Source organism: Dendrobium catenatum, unplaced genomic scaffold, assembly GCF_001605985.2.
Source record: "Dendrobium catenatum unplaced genomic scaffold, ASM160598v2 original_scaffold_268208, whole genome shotgun sequence".
Lineage (NCBI taxonomy): Eukaryota > Viridiplantae > Streptophyta > Magnoliopsida > Asparagales > Orchidaceae > Dendrobium > Dendrobium catenatum.
The window spans coordinates 48,692-58,329 of NW_021586606.1; positions in this window are offsets into that span (position 1 = coordinate 48,692).

Genomic DNA, 9,638 nt, shown 5'->3' on the forward strand with positions numbered 1-9,638 from the left:
ATATATATATATATATAATAATAATAATAATCAAAATCATTGAAAACTAAAACGTGATTTGAGTTACTTATAATAAACAGAAAAAAATCTATGAACAAAATTAACATATGAAAAATCCCGAATAACCTTCTCTATTTTCCCTCACTCTTCTTCGACAAGGCATGACGCTGAAATTTAGAATTTTCATTAAAAAAAAATCATTTCAAAAAAATTCGAATTATTACAGGCGGCGATAGGAACAAATGGCAGTGGCCGACCATCATCACTCTTATCCAAGCTGTGTATTTGGAATTCACTCAAAATGAGTGCATTTCAAATATACTCAAAACGAACATAGAGTGATTTTCAAATGCAATTCATAAATACATTACATTTGAAATATTGTCATTCAAACGCATGAATTTTTATAATCCCTATATTTATTTTACACTCCACTCATAATGCGGCTAAACAAACATCCCCTTAATCATTGCTGAAATCCTTGCTTCTACGAATATAATGTAATGTTTTAAAATTGGATCGGACCGGCCATTCAACTGGTTCGATCGTGAACCAATTCTATGAATATAAAAAGCTCTTCTACAATAGCCCCCAATGGCTAAAAAATTAGTTAGAACACATATTTTTCCACTCGGATCGTAGTCTCAAAACCGGTCACTAAAACCTTATCACAAATTTTGCACTTTCAATACATTGTTTTTTGGAACTATTCCAATTAACTTGCTATATATGGTTGCATTTGTCTTGTGATAAGATTTTTGTTACAAAAATTGGTCGCATACTACTCAATAAGTTGGAGCTCTCGAGTGTTCTTTTTTAATCGATATTGGTCGCAAAACCAATTGAAAATACCAACAAAACAAACAATTTTTTAATGCATTTATGATTTATACATCCTGTAATTTCAATTTACACCATAAAATATAATCATAAAATTCCTATCATTTCAACAATGCCTATTTTATGCAAAATCGTATTCTTATTGAGTTATAATTTTTTGTCTCAACGTTGTACGAATATCCAACACACAAATAGAAGAAAAATATAACACTAGAATCTTTACGTGGAAACCCTGGAAAAGAGGAAAACCACGTGGCTATGCCCAATTGAAAGGATCCCACTAGTGTTTTCTTATATTACAAGTGACTGACTCGTCCCTAAAAAATTTTACATGAAAACCACCGTAAAGAAAAAAAACTATAATGTCTAGCCCAATTAAAATGATTATAATGGTGTTTGTAGTTGATTACAAATGATTCTCTTCCTCGTGGGAAGGCCTTAGCTCAATGTAGCATATATACATCATATCGAGCACATTATAGAAGAATCGTAGTTGGCAGGCTATGGTGGTCAGAGGGATCGTAGTCAGTGAATAATGATGGGTCGGGTTCGGGTCCAGATTTTCAACCCGTTTTGAATTTCGGGTCGGGTTCGTATTGACACGGAAACCCGTTTCTGACCCGTTTTACTGTAGTCCCGCATATTAACGAGATTTGGCCATGCTTCAGTCTTCACAGGCCACAACGAGTGAACTTGGTGGAGTGAAGTGAAGTAAAACAGCAACGTCGTCCGTGCCTCTATGGAGTGAAGTCGAACAACAACGTCGCCGAAGGAGCGAAGTCGAACAACAACGTCATCGAACTCCCGTCGTTGCTTTCGATCTAACTTCCGATTCCGACTGTGAGTTCCCCTCTTTGCTCCGTTCTAACTTTAGATTCCTACTGGAAGAGTGGAAGGGAAGTAGGGAACGTCGTCGAACTCCCGTCATTGCTTCCGATTCCAATTGTGAGCTCCCCTCGTTGCTCTGTTCTAACTTCTGATTCCGACTGGAAGAGCAACGAAGGAGCGGCGACTCCGAAGGGAACGTCGTCGAGGCAAGGAGCAAAGTCGAACAACAACAAAGGAGCGGTGACTCCTTCACAGTGAGCGACTGTGAGCTCCCCTCGTTGCTTCCAATCAAAATGTTGTAACTTCCGATCGTACCGAAAGGAGCGAAGCAGCGAACAACGCGAATAGGCGAAATAACGAAGTCGAACATCAACTTGGCGGGTCGGGTTTGGGTCCGGGAAATTGACCCGTTTGAAAAAACGGGTCGGGTCAAACAGTACCGGGTCAATTCCGGGTTTGACCCGAACCATACCCGTGACCCGAAATTGACACCCCTACTATAGAGGTCGGACAAAGGCCTGACGATGGTTGTCGGGTGGAGGTCCGACAAAGATGGTCAGGTAGAGGTCCAACATTTGCGACCTAGTGGTGAGGGTTCACCAGTGATGGTTCCATGGTGGAGCTCTGAGATGCTTCAAGCCTCAAAGTTTCTAAAAATTTCCATAAAAATTCTTGTATACCTTTGTGTTACATTTCTACTTTTATATTATTTGCATAATCATTATTCTAATCTATGGGAATAAATTCTCCCTCCATACCATCAAGATATTTTAGCATGTATGCAACAATCAATTTTTTTAAAATAGTAAGAAAAGATTATATTATGAACCATATTTAAAAAATTAAATAAGCAAAGGACATTCTATTTTATTTTCAATCACACTTTCAAGAGTGTGACTATTAATGACCTGGCTAAAAGTTTTTATGATTGAAAAAGACTATTTAGCTATTTTTATATAAAATTATAACCATACCTTTAAGTCACTTCATGAAAGGTCATAATTCATGAAGCAAATATGAGTACTATAACATAAGAGAAGGCAATTTTTTGGTATACCATCATAAATTTGGCTATTTAGAGCTAACACCCTACATGTACTTTTCATAAAATCAACCAAAACTTCACGAGCAAAAAAAAAGTTACCAATTTTCTTATCAATGTTCCATTCAATATCCTAAGATTTGATCTAGCAAACAACAATATGTGAGTTTAGATTTTTTTTTTTCGTGTTAGTGTCATAAATACTAAATTTCTTAGAGTTATACATATGTGTACGTATAATTTGTCCTAAAAAAGATGATAATATTAATTTTATCATTCTTGATTAGAAAGTATTATAAGAAATATTTTTTATTAAATTTAAATGAGAATTTGACTCTTAATATGAAGAAATTATTCTATGCAGACACCAGACGGTTCGGAGACCAACCAGAATGTGACACGTCACCCGGTATACAGCGGTATCGGGCACCGGTACCAAATAAAAAAGTGACGTTATCCGGTGTCTGCACATAATAATTTTTCTTTAATACGACACAATGGAATAAAATGATTCATGTAGCCGATCTCATATAGTGGATAAAAGGGTGATGCTGTTATTTTTGTTGTATTCCTTTTGATTGGTCATCTCTCTTTAAATTCGAGTTATATGAAGTAAACCCTAAATAGAAATCCTAAATAGAAATACATGGCACAATATTCATTGAATATTTAAGCTCATTTTAAGGGAAAATTATTAGGTCCAGTCACCTGACAGAGAGATACATCCGGATTTCTCTATCTATAGTAAAAGCACAGTCAAACCACAGCTGCTATAGTAACTGTGCTTTGAGTGCGTTTTGAGTGCACTTTTACTATAGACAGAGAAATCTGGATGATTCTCTCTGTTAGATGACCGGACCTAATAATTTGCCCATTTTAAGATATAAGAGAATTAGTACTCCACATTGCATCTATCATATTCACTACTTGAGTCAATGCACCAAATTAATTATATTGTTTTAAGCTCAATCAGATCGTACTAAAACCAACGTGGAATCGTGGATTGATCCATTTGATCAAGCTTAGAAAGAAGAAAAGTAATCAATAGTCTTTCACCAAAATATCAGAAAAAAAAAAAGGGCCATCATTTTATCGATCCCCGAAGGCCACACGACAGCCTCCATAATCGTTGTACCTTCAATTGGGTACGTATATGCTTGTTTATTATGGCCATTAGTGGAGATCAGGCAACAGCTCATGTGAAGTTCATTTATAGTGAACTGAACTTTGAAGTACATATATATAATTAATTTAACAAATATTTTTCCTTCTTTACTTATTTTGAGAGTTTTATTTGAGAGTTTTTTTACTGTTTTTTAAAGTAATTTTTTAATATTAATGCTTTAAGAAACAGTAAAAAAGTCGTCCCAAACGAAACCTAAAATTAAATTAAGATGTTTGTATAAAGATGAATGCTTCCATCCAATCCTGGGTCCCGAACATTAAATTTCTTTTTCCCTCCAATTTACCGCCCACCATTCCCTACCAAATTAAAAAAAATAAAAAAATTGTGTGCAGATAAGCTGATGTAATTTTAAAAGAATTTATCTCAGGGTTTCTTGTAAACACTAGGAAGTTTTTTCGTCGTATTTCTTGTGTCAAGAGGGTCTCCTTCTTCTTCTCTTGTAATGCATGTATCTTTCTATTGATTTTCCTCTGCTAAAATGAACTATGCACTCGGATTCTGCATCCGAAAAGTCTTTGTCTGGCATGAAAGCTTGGAATGGATTATTGACTGCTCTTCAATCTTCACCCAAACATTTTATATATTTTTTTGTTCCTTCTTTAGATAATCTTACTCATTTTTCTGAAGTAGATGTTTCGTTTGCATTTGAAAAATGGGGAATGACATTGATTGGTTATTACCTGGGTAAAAGACCTTATTTTGAAGCTTTGAGATCTATTATGCTTAGAACCTGAAAATTGAAAGGTAATCTTACTCTTCTTGCGTTAAGTGAAAGCTCTCTTGATGAAATTTTCTTATCATGAGGACTATGATTTTATTTGGTCGGTAGGACCTTGGTTCTTTTTTGGTAAGCATTTTATTATTTAGCTTTGGTCTCCCTTGTTTCCGCCAAAACGAGATGACTTTGTTTCTATTCTTCTATGGATGAAGATTCTAGATCTTCCTTTGGTCTATTGGATGCCTAGGGCTATTTTGAATATTTCGAGTCTAGTTGGGATCCATATTGCTATAAATTCCCTAACTACTGAGCAAGCTAGACTTACCTTTACTTGGGTTTGTGTTTTGGTTAACAAAGATTCTACTCCTCTTGAAGAAGTAAAGATTTTTGTCGCATGTAATATTTTTCCTTTGAAGGTTGAGGTTAAATTGTTCATCTCCCTTCTTTGTGTCCTACAAAGCCTCAGGTTTCTCAGGATAAAGTTTTACATGAACCTAAAAGAGGACGAAATTGTTAAGGAGGATCACGTTCTCTGACATTAAGCAAATCATGTTCTCTCTGCCAAACGAACGTTTCTTGCTCTTGGCCACTAACGGACCAATCTAGTCCGTCCAAGTGCTCTCTACTTTACAGTGTAATCATGATGGCATGTAATATAAAAAGCATGCTACAGTAAGAGAAATACAAGACAGAAGATGAACTTTACTTCAGCTGTTTCCTTCTTCATTTCTTCCTTATAGTTTTCTATGCTTTTATCCTTGCAGGTCGGCTCAAACATCTGAAGGACTTCGACATGGTATCAGAGCTTCAGGTTCTCCAGGTTCTCAGCTATTCCAAGTGATTCGTGGTACTGAGTCCTGCTTCTTCTTCCAATGGCTTCCCCGACAACTTCCTCTGCCTCTACTGCAGTGTCTACGGACAAAATCGTAAAAATGGCGGATACTCCTATTCCATCTCAGTTGAAGTTCTTAATGACGAATGTGAAATCTGTCCTCAACATCCAGCTTACGTCTGAGAACTACCCCTTGTGGAAAACTCAGATACTTAAACTGTTCACAACAAACGGTTTTGATGGCTACTTAGATGGTTTTACGTCTAAACCGCCAAAAATGATTGCTTCTGCTTCCGATGACCTGCAGTTAAATGCCGATTTTTGCTCATGGCTTCTTGTGGATCAGAACTTGGCAGCTGTGCTTTACTCTACCATTTCTCAGACATTTCTTCCGTATGTCTTGAATTTAAATTCATGTGCTGAAATTTGGGAAACTATAGAAAGGAGGTTACAATCCACAAATCGCTCACGCATTCTTCAACTCAAAAATGAGTTACATCATATTATCATGAATGATAAGAGTATGATGCAGTATTTATCTGAAATTAAAAGTAAGGTAGATGCCATTGGAGCTTCTGGGTCATCCTTATCACCGGAAGACATCATATATTATACCTTGAACGGCTTGCCTAGCCAATACCAAGGTTTTAAAATTGCAGTTCGGACAAACTTAAATCCCATTAGTTTAGATGATTTTTATTCACTGCTATGCAGTGAAGAGCTGAACCTGGCTGCCGAGTCCGTTCGTGAGCTATCTCTATCTTCTTCAGCTGATAATGTCTCTGCTATGTATGCTCAACGAGGTAGAGCCCGTGGCCGTGGGTTTCGTGGTCGTTCTGGTGCTCGCTCATCTCGTGGTCGCGGATCTGCTCGCGGCACGTTCACTCCTGCGCCTACGATAGAATGCCAGATTTGTGGTAAAACTGGCCACTCGGCTTATAAATGCTGGTACCGGGCTGATTTCTCGCTACCTCCTCCTGTTCAAGCCAATGCTGCGTCTTCACAGCTCCCCTCCACTGAGTGGCTGCTTGACTCTGGAGCCACATCTCACTTAACTTCAGATTTTTCTCAACTCTATGACTCACAGCCGTACACTAGACAATACCAAGTCATGATCGGGAATGGTGATTTACTTTCTATTACACAAACTGGTAAAGGCTTATTACCCACTCCTTCTCGTAAGCTTCGATTGAACCCTCTTCATTTTGTTCCTACTCTTCATCACAATCTTCTCTCTTTTAACAAGCTAATCACTGATAATGGTTGTTCTGTTCTTTTTGATTCGTCTGGTTATACCATAAAGGATCCGACGACCAATCACATACTCCTTCGCGGCCAAGCTCGGCGTCACGTCAGGCTTACGCGGGTCGGGTCGGGTTGACCCGAACCCGAAGCGGGTCGGGTTGACTCGAACCCGAAGCAGGTCGGGTTCGGGTCCAGAAAATCGACCCGTTTGAAAAAACGGGTCGGGTCGACCCGAACCCGAATAATACCGGGTCAATTTCGGGTTGACCCGAACCCGACCCGTATCCCGAAATTGACAGGTCTATCCAAACGCATGAATTTTTATAACCCCTATATTTATTTTACACTCCACTCATAATGCAGCTAAACAAACATCTCCTTAGCCATTGCTTAAATCCTTGCTTCTATAAACATAATGCAATGTTTTAAAATCGGATCGGATCGGCCATTCTTTTTTAATGATATTGGTCGCAAAACAAATTTAAAATACTTGAAAATACCAACAAAACAACCAATTTTTGTAATGCCTTAATTATTTATACATCCTCTAATTTCAATTTACACCATAAAATACAATCATAAAATTGACCCTATCATTTCAACAACGCCTATTTTATGCAAAACCGTATTCTTATTGTTGCGAGCTGAATTATACACGGTGATAGAGTTATAATTTTTTGTCTCAACGTTGTACGAATATCCAGCACACAAACAGAAGAAAAATATAACACTAGAATTTTTACGTGGAAACCCTAGAAAAGAGGAAAACCACGAGGCCATGTCTAGTTGAAAGGATCCCACTAGTGTTTTCTTATATTACAAGTGACTGGCTCGTCCCTAAAATTGAGGACAATTAGATTACAATAATCAACTCACACGTTGAAATTCAATAACAAACAGAGATCAGAAATCCGGCGACTTTTGGTGGGAGGGAAGAAATTTGGCTTCCGTCGGCTGTCGGGCAGAACTCCAGCATGAGTTGGCTGTCGGGAGGAAGTCCGGCGGTGGTCGAGGAGGAGTCTGGTGACAAGAGAGCTCTCTTCCTTTTCTTCCTTCTCTTCTTGCTTCCTTGTTTTCTTCTCTTCTCTTCTTGGTTCCTTGCTTGCTTCTCTTATCTTCTTTCTTGGGAACCTCTCTCATGAGAAATGAGGGATTTATTTATAGTTTTCCGAGGGTAACATGACCAATAAATAGGAGGAAAATCAAGGGTAAATTGGGAGTGATTTGAATGGACGACCGATGTTGAATCCCTTAATCGTGAATCGTTTATTGAGAACTTGAATGTCTTAGCAATATTAGAATTTGGCAATCTTGGGCACACTGGTTTTGTCTCGTCGAGATACTCGATTCGACTATAAGCATGTTACATTTGAAAACTATTTGATAATCCAAATTATTGATTAAATCTTCCAAATGCGCTTCAGGTCTTTGATTTGGACCCATTTGAGTTCAGATTGGGTGGAATTTGGTGTCGTTCGGTTCGTATTTTTGAGACATTTAGTTTGACTATAAGTTTGTTGAAATCAGAGTTCATATGGTTTCCATTTTAATATTGAACTTTCCAACTTGATCTTGCTTCGAGATTCATGCTCGATCAAGAAAATTCTTTGATGATATATCACTTATGATATTCAAACCACATCAATTTGAAATAATACTTGTTATGTGCCAGAACATTTGTAGCAATAGAGAGATATATGAGTTATTGTCATAGCTTCATACGAAAATCCAGCACACACACAAAAATAGAAGAGAGGTGCAAGAGTCATAAGATACATCAAAAATTTTACGTGAAAACCCCCAAAAGGGAAAAAAATTATAATGTCTAGCCCAATTAAAATGATTATAATGGTGTTTGTAGTTGATTACAAATGATTCTCTTCCTCGTGGGAAGGCCTTAGCCAGTGTAGCAAATATGCATCATATCGAGTACATTATAGAAGAACCGTAGTTGGCAGGCGATGGTGGTAAGAGGGATCATTGTGAGTGGACAACGATGGCCGAAGGGACCATAGTTGGTGGGCGATGCTGGTTGGAGGGACAGTGGATGAGAGAGTGGTAGGAGGGACTATATTCAGTGGGTTATAAAGGTCGGACAAAGGCCCGACGATGGCTGTCGGGTGGAGGTCCGACAAAGATGGTCTGGTAGAGGTCCAACATTTGTGGCCTAGTGGTAAGGTTTCACAAGTGATGGTTCCATGGTGGAGCTCTGAGATGCTTCAAGCCTCAAAGTTTCTAAAATTTACCATAAAAAATCTTGTATACCTTTGTGTTACATTTCTACTTTTATATTATTTGCATAATCATTATTCTAATCTAAGGGAATAAATTCTCCCTCCATACCATCAAGATATTTTAGCATGCATGCAACAACCACTTTTTTTTAAATAGTAAGAAAAGATTATATTATGAACCATATTTAAAAAATTACATATGCAAAGGACATTCTATTTTATTTTCAATCACACTTTTAAAAGTGTAACTATTAATGATCTGTCTAAAAGTTTTTATGATTGAATATGACTATTTAGCTATATTTATATAAAAATTATAACCATACCTTTAAGTCACTTCATGAAAGGTCATCATTCATGAAGCAAATATAACTATAACATAAGAGAAGGCATTTTTTTTGTATACCATCATAAATTTGGCTATTTATAGAGCTAACACCCATCTACATGTACGTTTCATAAAATCAACCAAAGCTTCAAGAGCAAAATAAAGTTACCAATTTTCTTATCAATGTTCCATTAAATATCCTAAGATTTGATCTAGCAAGCAACAATATGTTAGTCTAGTTTTTTTATTTTTTTTTTTATTTTGGTGTTAGCTTCATAAATACTAAATTTATTAGAATTATACGTGTATATACTTTGTCCTAAAAAATGATAATATTAATTTTATCATTCTTGATTATAAAGTATTATAAGAAATAATTTTTTTG